Source organism: Podarcis vaucheri (genome assembly GCF_965113315.1).
Source record: "Podarcis vaucheri genome assembly, chromosome: 5".
In the NCBI taxonomy this organism is placed as follows: Eukaryota; Metazoa; Chordata; class Lepidosauria; order Squamata; family Lacertidae; genus Podarcis; species Podarcis vaucheri.
In genome coordinates, this window is record NC_138763.1 from 64,492,228 (window position 1) to 64,515,954 (window position 23,727).

Below are 23,727 nucleotides of genomic sequence, written 5' to 3' on the forward strand. Positions count from 1 at the left end.
GAAGTTCAGTAAAATGATATGGGTGGGAGAAAAGAAAAGGCTAAGCATTGGCAGTGGACACACACACAAATGCACCTAATTTGTCTTTTATTAATTCTTAACTTAGTGTACCACCTAAAATTAGTATCCAGCTTTGCAGATACCATATTTCTTTTTTTCTGCCTTAGCAAAGGTCATAGCTTGTGGGTTCTGCTGATTGCTGGAGACGGATCAAAGCACTTATTAGTGTTTATATTTTCCTTCTCCCAGTATGTCTCAGTTTAGCACCTAGCAGGGTCTGATCTAATTAAGGCTGCAGTTTATGTGAACATTTGCCCGGGAGTAAGTCCCAATGAACTCAGTTAAGAACTATTTCTGAGCAGACTTGCATGGAACTGCACTGTTAAATCTGCATAACACCTCCTGTGCTCCATTATAAGATTTAAAATAATCTGCTGACTTAGGGGCTTCGACATCATGCCTAGCTCCCCAGCCACTGTTGTTTTGCTTAACATTCCCGCTTAGCAGAAATCAATCACTTGCCTATTAGTTGGTGACATTTTAATTGGTCCTAGCTTCTGTGTTTTTTGAATAGTGTTAAGGGCACCAGTGAAGCAGTATGCAATATGAAAGATATACCCCAGAATTTCCCAGATATACCCCAGATGACTGAGCATCCTTCCCAGGTTTCACATGACTACGCTTGCTTCAAAAGCTGCATCCCAGTATCATCCAAAACATTTCAAGGGAAGCTCTGGTGTACATCTGGAATGATACATCCAAGCTGCTTGGGCCATGGCCTTGTCTTATCCCAATATAATGAGTATGGCCTCACAGTGCCACACCACACTGGTTGCTAATAAATAAAAAAAAGTAAAATTAGCCTTTCTTCCCATATAATGACAATTGCAAAAGGAAGGAAGAGGCAAGAAAAGCTAAAGGCTTCAAGGGAGTTTAAATGCAAGAGCACATCTCTGTCTGAGCTTTGTTGTTTGTAGTCAAAGGTCTTTACAATATAAACAATAAAAAACAAAGAATCCAATCCAAGAGCAAGTTAAAAACATATTGATTTTTAGAACTGCAAATTATCTAAACTTTAATCCTGTAATGTAATTTGGATATTTATTTATTTTTAACCCACCTTGACAGTATACTGTTTTAGGTTTATAAAAGTGAATGAAATCTGGCTGTGACATCTGTCACTCCATAGATCTTTAGGGCTGATCTGCAAATGCTCGTGCTTGGCTCTCTTTGTTGATGACCACTGGCCTTTTCACTTCTATATTTCATTTTATGAGATTAATGAAAAGTGTTGCAGTGAATGATAACTTAACTATTATCATGAAGTGCCCTTGTGGTCATTCAAGAAGGTAACATGCCGTCCTTCACTTGACAGGCCACACAGACACTCCTTTTAATCCAATGCCTCCAGAACTGATTCAATGCTGATTGATTTACCATACTATACCTTTCAACACTTATTTTCAGTATTCCTTTCTGGGCTAAAATTGCTTTTTTGTGCCTCTTTATCTGAACATAAAAATGTAGGGATTAAAGGCTTAGTGATCAGCTAAATATATGTTCAAATACTGTAGTTTCCATAGGTTCTTCATATCTTTCTTGGATCAAAAGACCAGGGTTATAGCAATCATTAAACATCAAAAAGACAAATGTGAAAAATATTTTGGTAAAAACGTCTGTTTAGAAATCATCATTGATCATATTATCTGACTACCTCTTACTTTTTGAGTTTTTTATTCCCTTCGTGCTTATGATCGGCAAAACTTGTTATATATTTTGTAGCCTATCCTAGTATCTCCCTCTCCAGTAATCATTCTTTTAAAATGATGCTCTGTTGATTTTTGTCATTACCAACTCTCTTTTTCAGAATTATTTATAAAATGTGAAATCTCCATACCTCAGAAACATACATACAGGGGACAATAAATCCAAATTTGAAATTGAACTGTAAGTTATACAATAAACAGAAAGAGTTATTTCTGTTTATAACTCACTAAGAAAGCAATGAAATTGAAGAATGCAGGCTATCAGTTAATGATGGCAGCTCTTTCTGTGTGTATATATGGATATTTCCCAAAAATACATTTAAGAAGACAGAGCAGTTTCCTTCTCTCAAAACCTTAACTTTTGTATGTTGAGCTATTCTTTCTAATGCTGTATTATCATTGCAAGATACATTGTGGTGGTAGCATTTACATTTACTAAGTAAAACCAGTTTCATGGTTAGGTCCTGCTTGCTATTCAGAGTGTGTATGTGAAAGAGTAATTAAATTAAACAAATGCAAAACTGACTAAAGGATACATTGTCAACAGTGATAATAGAAACAAAGAGGAGCTTCATAGGGGCTTGGAGTCTGCTATTGTAGCAAGTAATGTTCCAGGCATAGGAGCCAACTCCTAGAGTACAAGAAGGTCCCTTCACACACACACCCCCCCAAAAAATATTTGAGTGTGTTGTCCCGCCTCAAAGTTGATGGGCATTGCCATTCAAATAGTGTGTGTGTGTGCTGCATCTTGTGATCAATAAATTATGTGGGGTGGGGCTTACCTTCCCCCACCCCAATATTTTATTAAAGTTGGCACCTGTGGTTCCAGAGGCATCCAGAGTGCTATCTGGTCTGTGGTTAATGGATGAATTTTAGTTTCCAAGGATGGGTACTGGTGACCATTTTTTTCCTTGCACCTCATTGCTGATAAGTGGTGAGAATGGGCCTTTTTTGTAGTAGTTTCCTGTCTATAGAATGCTCTCTCCAGTGAGGCCTGCCTGGCACCAACTTTGTCATCATCTGGGCATGGGCAAAGATCCTTTTGTTTTCTCATGCATTTGGGCAGCACCGATGATTTTTTTACTTTCATGCCTATGTATTTTTAAAAAAGTTATTACTGTATTTTATTTTATTTTGCAAATTATTCTTGTAAATTGCTTCAGGACATTTGTTGGGAGAAGCAATTTATTTACAAGTTCAATAAGCTATCTGTTGTCAAGAACTGCATCAACTGAAAATTCAGGAACCATGAACTGTTTTAAGTGTAAGTACTCCCACTTTCCTCTGGCACATGCAAATGTGTGGGAGCCATAGGGCAACAGAAATCCAGCAGATTTATCTTGTTAATGAAGCAGCAGGAAATATTGCCTAAGATCTCTGAAGGACCAGGAATGCTCGAGAGGAATGACAAAGGAACTGTCAGAGTATCCCCCTTGCTGAGATTTAACATTTAACATGAACCTAGTATCAGGATTAGCTAATATGCAAGCATGGTGGTTTGAAACTAAATAGTAAAGATGAACTAAGATGGGGAACAGTTTCTTGCAGAAAAGTTCAGCCACTGTTCTACCCTCCCCATCTTGGTGATCTTTTGAGGCCATCAAATGGGGCAAAAATGTTTGACTCCTCTATATAACTATGTCAAGAATGGTCCACTTTTCCCACATTGTAAAACTCAGGCAGATGGAAGAGGATATAAAAGAAAGAGGAGTAGATGATCATACTAGCTCCTGTGAAGACCTGCTAATCCCTGGAATCAGTATGAAGCCCACAATAATATAAAAATAGAACACATAACTTACTGGGGAAGTTCAAAACTAACTTTTCTAATCCTCCATGCTTTAAGGATCAGGAATATGCCCCAATTATCTACCTTTTTGTTTAACACTAGAATTGCAAATGAACTGATGGTTGAACCATCCTTTCCAAAAGACATTTTAAAAAGTGCTTCACTCTGTCTTTAATTTCATTACCGTTTAACCTGCTTTAAAAGTTTCCAAAAATTCCTTTAGCACCCCTTTCTTTATCCCTCCTCTCAGTCCCATGCATGGTCAATAAGCAGCTGCGGATGTATGAGAAAGCACATATTTAGCACGGAAAACACCCCAGCCTTTATGGGCTATTAGGAACTAAGACTAGGAAGAGAAACATAACCCTGAATCTAGGTAGCCAGAAATGTAAGTGCATGAATGAAAAGACCAATGCAGGTAATTAGCTGACTCATGACTGAGTCATACTCCACCGCACCTTTCCTTCAACATCCTCCCTTCACTTCTCCTATAATCATTTGATCAACAGCCAGTGTCTTCTGGTTATTGTTCCAGTAAAATCTCCATTGCATGTCCTCTTTCAAACATCATCCCAACTGGCTACCCAGCCTGTCCTAGGAGCATAACCAACAAGGGAAACAAGAATGGTTAGGGTAACACTGAGCTAATGAGGTCTCACGCTTGATCATGCTCCACCAGTGAATCTCTGGGCAAGACAGATTTGTACTCCTCAGTTAGTTGGGGTGTTGTCCTCCATCATGGTGGTAGTTCTGTCCTGCCTTAGTGGGTTTAAGCTGGGCAAAAGACCACACTGGAAGTTTTCTATGAAATCCCTGCAACCACGTATTTATTCTGCTGCATTGTAAAGAGAGATAAAGCACTCAAGTTTTCAGTGAACAATATTTATATCATCACAAAACTCAAGGCAATTTTGCTTTGAGTTTCTATTAAGATGACTTAATAATAAGACTGCTTCAGGAACCATAATTATAGGACTTTCAGAGGAATAATTATTCACATTACAGTTGCATATTATATAGCTGCTTATGGGTTTCAGAGCAAGTCTCTTTATGTCACTGAGTAGGCAGCAAGATCCATAAAGACTGTACTTAATCATTAATTACAATTCTCTGAATATTAGTTATGAGAAGACTATAGAAACATTGATGCTATATTTAGGGGCCAAAGAAAGGAAACAAAGCATCCTTTAGGGTGCATAAATTAGATCATGAACCATATCATAAACCCCACAGTGTATCATATACGGAATGTTTGTGTGTGGTAGAGTTCCCTACAGAGAAAAAGGTTGTGACCCAGAGCAGCAATTTGCATGAATGCAAGCGAACTATTTTCCAATTAATAACTTTCTTTGTACTGTTCACTACTGCAGACAAAGAGGTAAGAGAAGCCAGTTCTTAAACTAATATGCCTGTTTTGGCTGGATCAAGCATGAGCTTTCCAGAATGCTCTTCTGCAGTATTTTTCTTCTTCTTCAGGGGGTACGCAAAGGTATGCACTGCAGGCACCTTTTTGTTGTTGTTGTTAAAAAGTGTGGCACTTAACTGTAACAACTTCATGGTGAGTACTGGCACCTCTTTTTCTCTTCAGTTATGTGTAGCTGCTCCCTTACATTCATATAACATGTCTATAATGTTAGCCAAAATTAATCCACCAAACCTTTCACTCATTAGAATCACATTAGCAGGAGTTGTTAGGGACAATGGCTCTGTATTATTATTCCAATCTGCATATATGTACCCTAGACAGAAATCATTGTCTCTCCTCTTTGGTTCTCTAAGAGTAACTTGTTTCCTTCATCTAACAATCTGATTAAAATATGCTGTAGCTGCTCATCATATAATTCAAATGAACTATAGAACTTGAATAAAATGTACTGTACATTTGATGGTTATAAAGTGCCTCTTTAAAAACAGTAAACAAGTAATGGGATAATTTGCAGGGCAGCCTTGGTCATAGGTTTGTCTACCTTGGTATGTAATTTTTTCCCCATCATCAGATTACCCTACATTTTTTCTAAATGAGTGCTTGGTGGAGTTGACTATTTCAGCACTATTTTCCTAGTTTGATCCAATGACCAATAGAACAGCCAGCATTAGAAATAGAATTAGTTCTCTGAAGAGTGCATCTTGTGCCTTTTTGTCTATCAAATTAAGCAGGAACAAAGCAGGCTTGACACATAGGGGGCTTCCAATGATGTTTAACACATATGCCCTGCGTCAACGTGAATTGTACACATTTGCTTAAAAGGCTAGTTCTCAGCAAAAATCCCAGCTGAGGCTTGATCCTGTTTCAATTGTCACCAGTTTTTTTGGCAGATAAAAGCAGATGTTTAACCAAAAGTACACCAGTTACAATAGATGCAAGGCACTGTATTTTGTACTCGGGAATCTGAATCTGAAGTACAAAATGTCACGTGAGAAGAATGTTGAGAACCAGCATTTTCTAATGTGTAGTTCAAAGTATTGTAAAGCTATATTTAGTATTCAGGACCAGGCTCAATAATTAGATCAAACTGAGCTTTAGAATATATTAAAATATAATAGTGTCAATGGGTTCACTGTAGAGGGTTCTTAATGGAAGAAATGGAACATTTATTCTGCGAGGGGCAAGAGACTTTGTGCTGGCCATGGTTTCCCCCACCTCCATTGCCCTACCCTCCAGCCTCAGGAACCTTTGGGGGGGGGTATTTCCAAAGGAAGAACTGTAAGGGGTGTGAGACATTGTCTGTTCTCATGGGGTGACTGGTTTCACCTGTGCTGCCCCCACCCCCAGCCTGAGGAACCTTCAGAACAGAGTTGCTGCCCTGTGCATTATATTGAGGCTTCAACCAGTCTGACATGATGAGTGAATAGGCAGCAGAAACAGAGATGAGGAGGAGAAAGGGCTACTTAAGAGAAATGACACCTTTAACATCTACTTCTGCCCCAGCATGCTGCCACCTTGCTCCCTCAGTAAGGAAAGGCAAAGAAGGGCAAGAGAGCCTCACCTCCTGTACCCTCAATCAAGTCTATCTGAGCAATAGTCTCTCCCAAGTCATTAAGAACAGCAGAAGCTGGAAAGGGAGAAGAGGAGTTCAAGATACATTTTTTAAAAAAATAGTTGTGTATCTTTGTTTCTCAATTTAATTCTTCTATGTGGTTTTGTATGTATTGTGGTATTTCATGCATTGCAACTTGCTGTTTTTTATTGATTATCGTTTAGTAATTATTTATTGTAATTGTTAAGACTGAATTACTGTATAACTATTTCCTAATATTTTTATATTTACTTTTATTGTGTACTATTGTATTATAGAATCATAGACCCAACTAAAACATCAATGACAGAAAGCCATGAAACCTCTAACACTACCACCTGTAGGGTGGCCATATGTCCTCTTTTTCTAGGACACGTCCTCTTTTTTTCATGGGTAGAGTTGTCATAGTGATCCATAGTTTAAGGTAGAAGTTGGCAAATGTGTCTTCTTTTTTGCTCTTCAGAATATGGCAACCCTATCCAAGAGAGTCTGTTCCACTATTTAACAGCTCTTACTGTCACTTCCTCCCAAGTTTCCCAATTCTTCAACTTCATCAATGAGTTCCTGATCAGTTGGTGAGGACCAGGTCCAAGACAGATGAACTCCTTGTTGCTTCTTCCACCTTCTGGGAAATGGAATTGTCAGCGAGGCAATGGAGGAAATGGATTACTGAACATTACTTTATTTCATATGAGTTGTTTATTTTAAAGTTATGTTTTTATTATATTACGACTTTTTGTATTGGATCAGATTATTATAAGGTGTGTGATTCTTATATTCTGTTGTTGCAAACCACCTAGGTGATATACGAATTAAAAGTGAAATGAAATGAAAAATTATCAAGCATATTAAACTAGATAGCCCCATCATTTCCAGAGGTGTTCCATCATCACCACCACCACCACCCCGCCCTTCCCTGGCATAAATTGTTTTGATATTCTTTTTTTAAAACTTAACTTGCAGTTAACAGAATGATCTGTTTCCCCACTGTGTTTACCCTTTGGGGGGGAAATGAATGATGCTTTATCTCCAATAGCATTTTAATTATGTATTGATAATCTACAAGATAATAGTTAAATGTTCATAATCCATGCGGGAGACAACAGACCACTTCAGGGATTGAAGGAAGAAAATACTTCTGTAATTATAAATGTTTAAAGAACAAGGGCCAATTAGTTGATGATTACTGAAATTATGTTGTCTGTTCTTCAGACCTAGCCAGGAACCAGCCACTGTGATAAACTAGTTTTTTGGGTTTTTTGCATTACAAAGGAACATGACAGGGGAGAATGTGCTCAACAAAACAACTTCAATCTTGGGCAGCATCTTTTCCAAATTACACAACTTACACACCACCACAATTTAATTTCCTTTTTTTCTGAGCACAATTTTAAATATCTGTATGTTTTAAGTGGTTAACAATTAAAAAGACCCTCCCCCAGGCAAAAACAGGCTGATGTACAAAACTATGATGCCAAGCATGACAGAAGATTGAAGAGAAATGATCAGCCTAAATGAAATTACTGGCCCAATATTTTATCTTGAAATTATGAAGAATGCTGCATTATTTTATCTAGGCATCTTCATTAGTATACAGTACACAGTCCTTTAAATCTATTTCCTAAGACCACCTCGTATTTTAACCTTACAACTCCGTATAGTAATACAAGATAATTTACAAATATGGGGTACAATTCAACCCTTTCCAAATACCAAGTATACCAAGCCTTTTATAGATAGATGTATCCAGAGGTCCCAGTCATCTTCAAGCATTGGCTTGCAGGCTACCATCATAAAAAGCATGCACTTCTCACAGCTAAGCAGATGAGCTGCAATGATCCTAACCCAGTAGCAGCACGTTCAGACGTTATGGGGATTCCCTCTCATACACAAAGAAGGGATGGATGGTGCTTTATTTTTCCATCAGCTTCTATAGTTCTTAAATACACCCAACAGTTCTTATTAAAGGTAAAGGTGCCCCTGCCCGTACGGGCCAGTCTTGCCAGACTCTAGGGTTGTGCACTCATCTCACTCTATAGGCCGGGGGCCAGTGCTGTCCGCAGACACTTCCGGGTCACGTGGCCAGCGTGACAAGCTGCATCTGGCGAGCCAGCGCAGCACACGGAAACGCCGTCTACCTTCCCGCTGGTAAGCGATCCCTATTTATCTACTTGCACCCGGAGGTGCTTTCGAACTGCTAGGTTGGCAGGCGCTGGGACCAAACGGCGGGAGCGCACCCCGCCACGGGGATTCGAACCGCCAACCATGCGATCGGCAAGTCCTAGGCGCTGAGGTTTTACCCACAGCGCCACCCGCGTCCCTACAGTTCTTATTACATCTTACAATATTATTTATTACAATGATAAGTATGCTACTCATATGTAGCTGTTCCTGTACATTTTTGAGTATAATACTAAATTTAAACTCCAGACATTTTTTAAAAACAAACAAAAACCAAACACAGGCAATTGTACAAAGACCTGAAGATATAAATTGCACAATGTGCCGTAAGGTTTCTTCAAATTCACAGTACTGCTGTACCAAATGGACAGATCTTTCTTATTTCAGTAAGTGGTTTCTGTTCCTCGAAGGGGGAAAAAAGGCATATATATTAATTATTTCAATATATTATTGTCAGTTGTACAACAAAATCACCCAGAGGCTGTTTTAATTCTCTGTTCCAAATGTGATACTTCACCACTGCTGAACTTGTCAGACCTTGATTAATATTCTTACAATATACATGACATGTTTGCAATTTTCAGCATTTGGTCACTTTTTAATTAATATTGGGAAGAACTTTGCGAATTGTTTCATCATTTATCTATCACACAGAATTGTCACCTACGAAAGGATAGCGCTGAAAGAGAAGAAGTTAATTAACTCAATTTTAGTAGTTTCTTAAAATAAGCTACTGTTTTATAAATACATGACATAATTCAAAGTTAAGAATAAATGAGAGAATGTGGGCCATTACATTTGCAGGTATCTATTCTAAGAAAAGCACTACAAATGCTTGAAAATGAAGAACCCGGTATGTTTTTTTTGATCTGGGGTGAGGTGGGGTTTGGCCGCTTTTACATACTTGGTCTTCATAATGCAGAGCTGCTTTTTAAATTATATTTTGTAAAGATCACCCAGCCCACCATGGACTTAGCATTTGCTAGCCTACTGTGGGATCCCCATGGGGCATGACAGAAAGTATTTCCCTGTTTTGCCACTTCTGCATGGAGATCAGGCTATAATGGGCAACTGAATGCCTGGTTATGCTTCTCATGGGACTCCAGATGTTCTCAGGTTTCATCAGCCCAGTTGGCACAGCCAATGACTGGGGATGCTTGCTTGTCCCTAGTGTGTAAGCTAAGAATCACTCTGTTGGATCTGACCAAAATGCCTATCTAGTCCAGCTTCCTGTTCTCAAGAGCGGCCAACCACACACAAGCAGGAGGTAAGGACAGCAGCACTTCCCACGCATACTCCCCAGAACTAACATTCAGAGACGTACTGCCTCCAATACTGGAAGTAGTACACAGCCATTGCAACTAGTAGTCATTGATAGTGTTATCCTCCATGAATTTGTCTGGTCCTCTTTTAAAGTCATCCAAGTTGGTGGCCATCACTAGGCCATGTAGTATTTAATCCCATAGTTTAGCTAGGTATGTGCTATGTGAATAAATATTTCCTTTTGTCTGTACTTAATCTTCCAATGTTCATCTTCAATGAATGGGCCTGGGACAAAAGCTTCTTTCTATCCACTTTCTTTATATTCCAATTAGGTCAAATACTTGAGAAGTGTCCTCCAGTTTGCCCTCTTACATTCCTATTGCTAAGAGTCCAGAAATATGCCAATTTCTGTAGTTCTGACTGCAGAATTGCTTTTTATATATTGCAGATTTCTTGAAGCCTGTCTCCAAACCCGTTTTTACAGAGGGAACCAGCATCTGTAAAGTAAGGGGATTAGTCTAAACACCTGGGTTCTTAAATTAGGGCTTAGAGTGGTATCTCAGTTTTGATTGCTATTCTGAACACTAAAGAAATATGTCCTGGATCTATTCTGTGCCACAACTGTGACAATCTGATTGCACAATATTAAAATAAGCTATTGGCAAACTATGCTGAGATAGAGTTGTACAATTATACCCCCCCTTTTACAAACTAGTAAATTCTCATTTTAGTTTTAATGAGTATACTCAGTTTTAATGAGTATAATGAGTCGAGCACCTTTATTTACACTGAAATTTGCAAGAAATGGAAAAGGAATTTTTTAAAAAGAAAGGTAAGCAGATCCTTGAATACATGCAGTTAATTATAACAGTAAAGCGGTATACATAAACACAGAGTCAACCGTAGTCAGTGTATCAACTCTGTGTTTAAACACACATGTTAATAACATAGCTTTCCTGTGGTAGGTAGAGAAAAGGAAATGTATTGATAATTTTATTTATTTATTTATTTAGGCCCCCTAACTTGAAGTAATACCAGACAAATCTCATTTTTAAAATATACAAGCTTGGTGGATCAGGGAAATACCGTGGACACAATGTATCTTGATTTCAGCAAGGCTTTTGACAAAGCCCCCCATGGCAGTCTTGTGAAGAAACTGGTAAAATGTGGACTGGGTGAGGTATCCATTTGGTGGATTTGTAACTGGTTGACTGATCAAACCCAAAGGGTGCTCACTAACTGATCCTTGACATCCTGGGGGGAAAAATGACAAGCAGGGTCCTGCAGGGTTCTGTCCTGGGCCCATTGTTGTTCAACATCTTTATAAATGACTTGGATGAAGGAATTGATAGGATTCTCATCAAATTCGCAGATGACACCAAACTAGGAGGGATAGCTAATGCCGCAAAAGACAAATTCAGGATTCAAAATGACAGTAACATATTGGAGAACTCATTTAAAACTAAGAAAATGAATTTCAATAGGGACAAATGTAAGCTTCAAAACCTAGGCAGGAAGAACCAGCTGCCCAAATATAAGTTGGGGGATACCTGGATTGCCAGTATTACATGTGAAAAGGATCTAAGAGTCTTAGCAGACCATGAACTTAACAGGAGTCAACAGTGTGATGCAGCAGCAAAAAAAGCTAAAGCTATTCTAAGGTGGCATCAACAGAAGTATACTGTCATGATCAAAGGAAGTCATAGTACTGCTTTATTTCTGCCTTGGTCTGACCACACCTGGAGTACTGTGTCCAGTTCCGCAAATCACAATTTAAGAGGATATTGACAAGCTGAAATGTGTGCAGAGGAGGGTGGTCAAGAGAGCCAGTGTGGTGTAGTGGTTAAGAGCGGTAGTCACGTAATCCGGGAAACCGGGTTCGTGTCTCCGCTCCTCCACATGCAGCTGCTGGGTGACCTTGGGCCAGTCACACTTCTCTGAAGTCTCTCAGCCCCACTCACCTCACAGAGTGTTTGTTGTGGGGGAGGAAGGGAAAGGAGAATGTTAGCCGCTTTGAGACTCCTGAAGGGGAGTGAAAGGCGGGATATCAAATCCAAACTCTTCTTCTTCTTCTTCATAATAAAGTGTTTGGAAACCAAACCTTTTGAGGGAATTGGATATATGTTGCCTGGTAAGGAGGATTGTGAGTGGTGGCAATGTTGCTCTAGAATCCACTTAGAAGTTCAGCAACCACAGTTTGTGCCAGCTCCTGTTTCAGAGAAGCCTTATGTACAGCACATTACAGTAATCCAAATGGGAAGTTATCTGAGTGCGCCTTACTGTGGCCAGGCTATCCATGTCTGGAATGAGATATAGCTGGGAAACAGTCCTCTGAACCATTGCAGGAACTTCGGCCTTCAGTAAATGAGCAATCCCAGACTACACAGTAGCTCCTACAAGTATAGTGCAACCCTATAAAGACCAGGCTGTTTCCTAATTTCCAAACCCAGAAGTTGTCCAGCCATAGCATCTCTTTATCAAGGTTTAGCTTCAATTTATTATCATTCAGATAGCCCACTACAGCAAATAGAAACTAAAATAGTATTTTCTACAAATAACATCTTTAATGCTATCTCCCAATTGTAAATGCCGCAATATTTCCAAATGTGGAAGAAAGTACTGTTAAATCATTTACATCTTAAATATAGAACTTAATTTTTAAGGAATATGATGATAATGTTTTATTTAAAAATTCCCTAGAATTGGTATTAAGGCCATATTTAGTTATTAAACAACCATTCCACAATAAACAAACAAAAATAATACAGAATAAGTATATGTACAAAGGAAAACATGCAGCATACAATAATTAAAATGCTAAGTATCCTTAACTTGAGTGTAACATAAACAGCAGCTGATGAGATTACTCCAAATAAAAAATATGCTTCCACTACACTATGTACCATATCAAGATTTTCTTAGCTGAGTTATATCATATCACCACTTCAAAAATTGTGCACTCTTAAGAACTATACTTATTTATGTGTGATTTGTAAATACTGAAATAAAGGAATATGTTATTTATGTTTCTTCCATGATGTCTGCATAACTCTTCATCAACCTTTTATGAAAAATAATTTCTTGATTTCAATTAGCCGATACTCCAAAGCATTTAAACTGCCAGAATTTAGACCACTGTTAAAATTATAAAAATATGGGCATATTTATGAATTTCTTTTCATAATTTATGCTTCAATAAATATGAAATGTGTGGCCATGTTCCCTTTTGTTTCAACGCTTCTATAGTGTTAACATCCATTAATTATTTATATGTTTTGAATACCACTAATTATTCAATTGTTATTTATAAGGCCTTCAAAGGGTGTCCTGTTTAAATTAAAAACCAGTATCTTCTTTGCATATAACATCTTAATTGTAAGGATTGAAGGAATGAGAATTTTCTGAATAAAAATACTTTATGAGGCAATGTTTGCATATTCTATAAATCAGTAAGCATCAATAGATCATATTTCAGCCAACCATCCAATGACACCACAGATACTGTTTAAGACAGATTATGCCTTTACAGTATTAAAGGATTTATTTATTTACGATTCTTCTGATACAAAAATGTATGATTGCAACCCTGTTTAGTTAACCAAATTCTGTGTTACTACAATTCCATGATTGCTGTGCACCTTCTATGATCTCTGGTGTCCTAGGTATCAATTTATAAAAGCTGCTTGTGCAGCTTATAGCAGGGGTTCCCAAACTGTGGCCCACAGACTACCAGTGGTCTGTGAGCTTCATTCAGATGGTCTACAGTATGTCTGTCTGCAAAGAACAGTGTAAAGCTCTATGGAATTCATATTGTATGATTTTTTTTAATATTGCATTTTATTGTACAGTGACACCTCTGGATATGCACACCTCTGGTTGCGTATCCTTCAGGACGGGAACGCGGCAAACCCGGAAGTATTTTTCCAGGTTTCGCTGCGAGTGCATGTGCAGAAGCAGCACGTCCGGCTGCAAATTCTCGGGATCTAACTGGAGCTCCAGAACGGATCCCATGCTCAACTGGAGGTACCACTGTATTACATCACTTAGCACAGAACATTACAATTGCTACAACAGGCAAAAAACATCATTTAGTGGTCTACCAAGACCTTCAGCAATTTTCAAGTGGTTGGGGGGGGGGGAGTTGGGGAGCAACTGGCATAAAGAATGAGACCTTAACAGAGCCTTGGAAAGTGATTAGTCTTATCTTTTCCATGCTGCTAATTCACTTCCATCTCTGTGTCACCCTCTGATCATATAATTAAGCCAGATATTGAATGAGCTAAGATTCTGCAATGCTTTCAGTTTCTTAACTATTTATTGTGAAGGGCCAATTTCTATGAGAGTTTTCTCTCGGAATCCTTTGCATTCAAGTGGATTTAGAATCTGAATCCCTATTCCGCCCCCATACCATTTCTTATTTAAATAAGAAAGAATATTTTTCTTAATGTATCAGTTCTAGGTTTTTTTAAAAAACCAATTATGTTTGGTTTGCATTGTGCCCACACACTAACAGCATGATAATCTAACATTTAGATGGTTGAGTAGTTTGAGGTTTTTGTTTTTTGTTTTAAAAAAGAGACATTATTCCTGAGCTGTATTTCAAATAAACATATGAATGCACAACAGGAGAAAAACAGAGAGCAAAGCATATAATTTGACGAAGGTTACTATTATTGCAAAATAGGATTTTAATTAGTTAATTGCAGTGATGTAGACAAGGGCAATAGGGCACTGGACACATAGTGAAGGAAAGGAAACACCCCATCTTTATACGTTTGTGGAAGTGGAGATGCAAGATAGCAAATTACCGTGGCAAAAATGGCAACACAAAGCAATCAACATGCTGCTATAGTAGCTTGCTATGAAATTGCATGAATACTCTAAACTTCTGCCCTGACTATCAAAGAATGGGAACTCTTTAAGATAAACTGCCCAACACTTAATGAGCTGTACATAAGTCAGGTTACAATGTCTTGGTTCCATGCTACAGTAGAGGTTAAAATACGTGGCTAAGTGGAGGCTAAGACATTGATCCAACGAGTAATATCTTCCCTGCATCTTCCTTTCAAAGTGCAGGGTGGGCACAGCTATTTGCCTACCCAGAAGGGACTCTTCACTGACAGGAGGTGCCAACAGAGGCAATTCCACTGCAGGTGGTTTTAGGCTTGGCCCCTCCCCAAGATCTGAACCTCTACCTCCCAGACCACTGGGCCCCTCTTCAGGGCCAGACAACTTCTGGGATTCCAGTCTTTCCTCCCACAACCTGCTAGGTCAGTGGTGGCCAAACTTGGCCCTCCAGCTGTTTTTGGACTACAACTCCCATCATCCCTAGCTAACAGGACCAATGGTCAGGGATGATAGGAATTGTAGTCCCAAAACAACTGGAGGGCCAAGTTTGGCCACCACTGTGCTAGGTCATTCCTCAGGTAATCCAGCTCAAACTGCCCCATCTTCCCCCAGTCATCTTCCACAGTTAACTACCCGCTCCAAGACGTCTCCACAGAACCCATGACACTTGCAGATGAGAACAATCTAAGTATGAATTAAGAGACCAATCCTTGATTGTGTCTGCTTTACATACGGCATTTCCCTGAAATAACACAACATCCATTCAGGGGACAAAGAATATATGGAACAGTTATGTCACTGTGTGAGAGATTTTTTTAATTAACACTTTATTGATAATTATTGTAAATCTATGGGGGGGACTAATTGGACAGCTCAAAAGTGTGCTTACCTGGATTTATTGTGTAGCAATTGTTAGAAACTCTTGGAAATGATAGAGAATTGTTACAGCAACTGTACTGTGACAGGAGGAAATCACATCATCAGCCCATAGAGTAATGTTTCTTTCTGAATTTATTAAGACCTGTAAGGAAAACATACACATTAATGTCTTGAAACACAGCAACATACCCCACAAAACTCTCACCTACTGGGCAAGGTAATCTTTAATAGAATTCTGGCTCAGAGGAAATCTTCCAGGTGACATGCTTAGCAACAGTATGTGAACATCTGATTTAGCAACTTTTGTTTTCAGTGAGCAACGCCCATTGTCTTAATGCACAGTGCATCCTGGCTGAGCAAGAATATGCTAAAATATGCCTTGGGATATTAACACACAGGCAGTGAAGAAGATAATAAAGTTAAGCATTTCCTTGTGTAGGGTTTAGAAAAAAAGTGTGTGTCCATTCTGAAGTTTATATATGGGCCACATTATATTTTAGTGGGTGATCAAGACTAAATAGGAATACTAGAATACAAAAAAATATGTTTCCCTCTACCCATGAGAAAGTTTTAGTAGGCCAATTAAAATTTCAACTGAGGTAGGCAAGAAAGAATCTTGCTATTATGAGAAAACGACGGTTTCAAGGGTACATCCATGATGCATGAAAAATCATCTGCACAACAGTAAGATTATAAATGCACACTATTTCCTCAGAATCATTCAACATAAGTTTCTTTTTCGCATTTTGGAGTTTCCTAGAAATTATTCCTTTTTAAATAATAGCAATTTTGAAGTACTGACAACATGGGGTTGATAGGATACTTTTTACAATAGCAGTTAGAGCATTAGCAATAGATTTCAGCAATCTCCTAACTGCATCTTCCAGGAAAACTTGCAGTCTAATATACAAAGCCACCCCACCTTGAAGGATGCTGAAAAAGAGCTTGTTTTCCGCTCCTTTAAGGATATCAGCAGTCATCTGCAGAGTTTACATGGCTTTCTTGTCAATACCTGCTGGTAGCAGTTGGTGGAGAAGTAGATTCTCTTATGAGGTGCTTGTTAATTAAGCATGGCAATAGCCATTCAGGATTAAAATTTCAACATCACCATTCAAGCGTATAACAACAACAACAACAACAACAACAACAACAACAACAACAACAACATCAACAACGGAACATCAGATACATCATCATAAGACCCTGATCTCTGAGTGAATACTTGCTTTCTATCGCTACTGCAGGGGAGATTTTATTGATTTATTTATTTAGGAAAACGGGAGCATAACTCACAAATCACACCACTTTGTTGCATAGCTGGAATGTGCGGCTGTGCCAAAAGTTCAGAGAATCAAGACAGAGAGAGAGAGCTGCTCAAAAGGTTTCAAAGACTATCAAAGGCAGATTTTCCTGGAAATTTGTATTACAATACTGTATTTGCACAGTAAATAAATGCAAAGCTATTTAAGCTGCTTCCATGTGAAATGTTCCTTTAAAGTTTTTTGGGAAGCCAAAATAAATGTTTGGTAGATGAATCTACCTGTGAAAAGTATTAACAAGTAATGCTTTTTCAAGTACTTCATAATGCCAGAACTGACCTGAAGGCAGCTCCCCAATGTCACACTGAACTTTATTTGCTTCATGTCTGACATGCTCCTGGATGTTTTTGAACAATGAACCTCAGTAGTGGCAAGGTCTAATACAGCACTTTTTATATTAAAGTGTGGTTTAAATATCAATTGCTCCTATGCAAATGCCAGGGAATAAAATGACATTGGTGATATTTTCAAGGCATAGACCACAATCCAGATAACTGTTCACTATGGGACTAAGCTAGGCAAGACAAGTGGGGCTTTTAACTCATTAGTTTTGAAAAGTAACCCTCTTTTCCACCCACATGGCAAATCTTTTATAAATTTAACAGAGTTGCAAAAGTGAAGTTTGAAATGTAACATTGGTGCTTGCTATTCAACAAGGTATTTTAAAGTCTTCTTCACAGGACTTTTGCTTTCCTTTCCAGGAGCTATGTTGGGGTTAGATCATAATTGAAACAATGCCCACCTTTACGGGGAGAACTCTATGGTGCTGCTGAGTCAGACCTTAACCTACTAGCCCATTCCAAATGTGCAATTAGTTTGGGAAAGCTGATAAAAGAAAACTATGTTCCTTATGCGCAGGTCATTAACTATGTTTCTTATGCAAGCATGACTACAAAAAAACTGGGGAATGTTTGCTTTACACACCAAATTGTGGTTGTCCTTCAATTATCACTAAGATGATTGTAAACTAAATTTTCTTTAATAGATAAGCTTAAGAAAGCAGGTGCTTTATAATCGTATATGAATAATATTATTTTTACTTAGAAACCAATTATTTATACTAAAACTTCATGTGTCAATAAAATGTTGCACAAATGAATTTGTTAAAATTCAAGGTCATCACAATATAGATCAAACAGAGGTATACCTATATTTAAGCTACGTTTTTAATAATCAAAAGTGTATTTATTGTAATTACTTCTCTAAATGTACTTTGAACTTGGGATGCTATTTTTATATATGTGAGAGAATAAACACACTTTTGTTAAACAGATGATACCTAGATAATTTGATATATACCTAGATATACCTAGATAATTTAAACTGATTCTAGTAAGTGGTAACTGGGGACCAAACTGCATCTCTTTTGGCTATATATGCCAATTTATGACACCAAGCTGGCATCTGTACATTAGTCTTAAGGATTATTAATCTGCATAAAATGTAATTATAAAGTAAAATTATTTAGAATTAGTAAAACATATTCTAAAACAATTACATAATCTGGTATGGCAGTTGTAAACTATATAAACTGGTACGGAAATAATCAAAATTCCACTTGACAGAAAAGCTAAGAGTTGATGCTATTACTATAATAGCATCCTCCTTGGGTATCCCTGCTTCAAACCACACACCCAGACCCTCCTTTGGCCTTGCAGATCAGAACAGTCCCTAGCTGCCAAATTTTGATATTGTGCTCATACTTATCCACCATAGCAAGCATTCGAAAATCCTTTGGTAACTTTGTTATTAGATACCTTTAAAGCCTTTGATACATCAGAGTGGGGCTATCTTTTTTAAACCCTGGAAGTGTATTATTTGGGAAGCAATTCTGTATAAGCTTCAGCTCAACTGTATCAGCGTAAAAGGTCCACTATATAGACTATTGGCCTGGACAGAAAACCATGGTTGCACTGTGGCACAAATCAGGTTGGTTATCTCTTTCTGCTGCCCCGCAAACCAGAAATACCTTTAAGGCATCACTATCAGGTGAAGGTCATTGCGCACCAGTTGAATTTATACACAGATGTGGCCCTAATGTTTTGTGATTCAATTGCAGTGCTCCTTAAGCTCAATGAAGAACTCCTGGCTTTGAACCAGTGGCAAACCTCCATACTATTTAAGATCTGAAATGATCATTAACCCACGCCTGAGAACACAGAATAGATTTGTATCTGACATAAGATACCCATTTGCCATAAATGCTTTTGTTACTTGGGAGTTCAAGTCCCCCCAATCTCAACAATTTTTTCACATTTTGCCACCGACAAAACAGATCAAGAAATATCTGAAGAAATGGTAAAATAAAAATTTGTCAGTTTTAAGGGAAAACTGCTGCTGTCCAAATGAAAATAGTCCCAAAATGCCTATTTTTATTCCAAACCATCCTCATATTGATTGTTCCATCTGTTCTTATGCGCTTCCAATTGGTTATCGATAATGTTATGTTTCAGTGCAAGAAGAAGGCACTTAAATTGCTGTATCAGAAATCACAGCATGGAGGTAGGATCTTTCCAAACTTGGCTAAATATTTTGCCACCTTTCATCTTAGGCAGAGCACTTATGTCAGGCGTGTTTGCATGTAATCCCTCTGTCCCTCTGGTTACTTTTCGATATGCAGGAAACTGCTTAAATGCTGAAGCATTCAAACAGGCATCTGCCACTCCCCATGTCGCTTGCAACCAAGAACTGTAGCATGCCATTCTGATTGTACAGTGTGGGACTTCATGGTCATTGCACAGCCTCATTTTTCATTTTCCTCTATCATTCACTGTCAGAGGAAATTCTACGGCAGCGTATTTGTATTCCCAAAATTTATGTAGCGATAGTCCTGGTGATTTAAGAAATCAAAGATCTTGTGACAGAACCAGAAATTGGACCAGCAAAGTCATCCCATTATTGCCTTTCCAGCCTTGGGGTGAGTTGCAGAACAAGAGAACTGTAATAGCTTAACCCAGTTTCATGCAGCTGCTTGAACTCAGAAAATAAAAATTGCCTTTGAGGCTCTGTCATGCTAGTTGTGCCAACTGTGAATGTTAATGCAGGACAGAATGTGAAGAGAAGAAACTGAATGTACAACATTAGTTTCATATGTTCCTCAGTGTCTATGCCACCCCCTACTATGCTGAACACAGATCTTTCAAATTGTCCTGATCAACTCCTACAGTCTATTATCTCAAGTAAGTAAAGGCCAAGCAGCAGGAGGCTTGCATGAGTTTAACCCAAAAGTGTGAATCGCAGAGGCAAAATTCAATAGAGATTTGTTTTAGTAGGGGAAAACAGTCAGACATAAAAACTGATAAAATGCAAAACAATTAATTGCTATCCCAGGTGTGTTTATTTCAGTAATACAGGGTGACACATTTTCAAAAAAGTAAACAAAACCCACCGCTTGATTTTCTACAAAAAAATAATTCAATTTTCAGAAATTTATTGTTTCTTCAAATGAATAGTAATGATGAAGGAATACATGTAATCCCGTTTAGGTCACCCCACCCCCAAATAAAGGCTCCTAGAACATATGCACCACCCACACACCTCTTTTTCTAAAATTAAAGCCACCCAAAAAACAAAAGAAAGAACTAAGTGAATACTTTTTAGAACTATCCCCATAGTGTAAGGGAAAACCACCACCCTTTTAAATGCTGGCAGTATTCATCCCCTTGGAAAGAGTTATCATGTCTGCACATTTAATCCAGTTCAGAAAAAAGTAGATGGTTTCTTTAAAATATAGAAAAGATGCCCAGCACAGAAGTCCTACTGCTAAGTCATCATTTACAAGATATTTAGAACTATTACAGTAAAACTTGGAATTCCTACATAAAACGTTGAATTTGTTTGAAAGTTAAAACTACACAAGTGTTGATTTCCCTATATATTCATATATTCTAGTTCACTTACTTCTTGCTAGCTTGTAGAAAATTTTAATATGTTGTATAGGCCATTTTAAATCAACATGACATGCTTTCATATATATATATATATATATATATATATATATATATATATAATCAACTAAGCATGACACACTAGATCTGCTTTGATTGATACAGCACAGCAAAATCTTCTGGAAAGTGTTCCAGAAACATTCTTATTCATAATTTCCTGACAACTGATAACATTGCTATATAAAAAATTTTTGGATGAGTAGTAGGTTACAATAGCTGATCAGTAGCAATTACCACTAAGTTTCTACATTCTCCCCTCTCTCTCATGGACAAATGCTGTATTTCTTTTCTATTACAGATAAGAAAGCATGAGAGGGAGACAGATCTGCTAGGGAACACAATTTCCACATTGTCAACACCATCATAACGTGTGGGTGGGCTTAGTGAAGAGCCAACTTGTAGATATTTGGTGATTTCAAAATCTTACACAAGCAAATAAGACTGGCAAGGAAGGTACGTTATATTCTAGTGTAATTCATTTGCCTTTATTAAGCAAAATTTCCACAGGGTATTCTTCTAATCCAGCCAATTGCACCACAGCATAAAGACTGAAGAAGCAAAAGACAACTGATAATAGTTTTAGATTTTGAGAACTGTCCAGTAAACTGTTCCTAAAGACCTAACTATTCCCTCACTCCTCAGGAAGGGTTGATTTGTTGTGGATAAGTAGAGGCAGGAGAGGAAATATTTAAATATTTTTCTTTGCTACTTCTGTACCCTGAATCCCCAAGACATCCCCCCCGCCCGCCTCACCATAGGCTTCCAAATACATGTTTACAAATATGTATTCGGACCATACAGGATGCTGATGCAGTTTTAGAGTGGAAAAGGTAAAGAAAGAGTTTAGCAGAGACAGCTGTAGGGAAATGCACCTCAAGTAAAACCATTTTTGTTTCATTTATCATTTTATTTGTGACACTCCCATTTGTTGTGTCTTTCATTTGTTATAGTTCTCATTTGTTTTGTTTTACTTCCATTATTGCTTCATTTGTTATTGTTGTTTGTTTCTCATTTGTTTTGTTTCCACTTTGATTACTGGGAAGACCCAGCCTTTCTTCTGATGTCCACACTCAAAGTTTTCCATCCTTATAACACTGAATTTTCAGGTGCTGTTTTACTGCATAATCCTTGCCATATTTCAGACAATTTGGCCAAAAGAGTCCTCACTTGTTAAGCATTTTGAAAAGGGACAATATCCTCTAAGTTTTCCAGTGCTTTATGTTTCAGATTTGACTATTTTCATGTGTTTTCGCCCTCTCTTTCATACATAATGTTATCTAAATGTTCCAATACTACCAATCCGCCATGGAATGCAATATCTCATATCAGTATCCAAATTCTCTCCTGTCAGAAAATGGGATGATAATAAATATTAATATTCATAATAAACATTATTATTTATACCCCACCCATCTGGTTGAGTTTCCCCAGCCACTCTGAGGATAGGAATCCATCAATATCGGGAGGGCCACAGGTTCCCAACCTTTGAGCTAAGTAGCACTCCTCTGAGGGTAAAGCTTGAACCTTGAACAAACAGTTGCTGATCTGTATATTAGAAGAGGAGGAGGAGGAGGGGTTTGGACTTGATATCCCGCCTTTCACTCCCCTTAAGGAGTCTCAAAGCGGCTAACAATCTCCTTTCCTTTCTTCCCCCACAACAAACACTCTGTGAGGTGAGTGAGGCTGAGAGACTTCAGAGAGTTGTGACTAGTCCACGGTCACCCAGCAGCTGCGTGTGGAGGAGCGGGGACACATACCCAGTTCACCAGATTACGAGTCCACCGCTCTTAACCACTACACCATGCTGGTGTTATAAACTCTAATAGTATTTAAACATTGATGAAAGAGTTTAATGGTGAACCCTTAAATCTGATTTAGAACTACTGGTTTTCAGTGTTTAACAAATGGAAGGATATATTTTAACTGGTAACACCTGATGTGTAAGTTTAGAATTTCTGCAATAAATCCAGCAACATTTTCATATGGCTAAGTAACACTGTTTTCTAGCCTTCTTTGATGGTTGATTTGGATCTTCCTTTTTTCAAGATGTTTCAAAAACAATTGTTAACATTAGTTTTCTTCAGAGATAAAAGTTAGAAGAAAACGCAAAAGCATCAGTTTTTTCTTTGATGGCATTTACAACTTGCATACATTATTCATATAATTGCATGGATATTAAAACCCAGCGAAAGCTGTTAAAGTTCCACATATTTTATTCTAGAGATATGGTATGATTGCTGTTTTATTGTATACTAATAAGTGAAACTTATATTTTAATATGGTACAGGCTGCTACAGAATCCACCTTCCTCCAAAATGAATATTGTTAATGAATGTGATGTGGCGAGTCATATATAATTTTTTAAAAAAATACTTATACTCCTAGCTTCTTCGCACATTTATTTCTTCTTCATGCTTTAGATCATCCTGTAACAATCTGTTGGTCACTGTTATGAAGAAGAAGAAGAAGAAGAAGAAGAAGAAGAAGAAGAAGAAGAAGAAGAAGAAGAAGAAGAGTTTGGATTTGATATCCCGCCTTTCACTCCCCTTCAGGAGTCTCAAAGCGGCTAACATTCTCCTTTCCCTTCCTCCCCCACAACAAACACTCTGTGAGGTGAGTGGGGCTGAGAGACTTCAGAGAAGTGTGACTAGCCCAAGGTCACCCAGCAGCTGCATGTGGAGGAGCGGAGACACGAACCCGGTTTCCCAGATTACGTGA

At 38.1% G+C, this 23,727-nt stretch overlaps 1 pseudogene across 3 annotated transcripts in view; it reads right to left on the reverse strand.

The window, feature by feature from the left end:
• Positions 1-23,727, reverse strand: part of LOC309533502 (heparan sulfate glucosamine 3-O-sulfotransferase 1 pseudogene) — an 87,938-nt pseudogene that overhangs the window by 23,005 nt on the left and 41,206 nt on the right. For 2 of the 3 annotated variants that reach the window (XR_014224707.1, XR_014224709.1), the window contains one exon: positions 15,754-15,885. The product of XR_014224707.1 is annotated as a heparan sulfate glucosamine 3-O-sulfotransferase 1 pseudogene (transcript). Of the gene's footprint in view, positions 1-4,214; positions 4,391-15,753; positions 15,886-23,727 lie in introns of all 3 variants that reach the window. The other variant, XR_014224708.1, reaches the window with a different exon arrangement.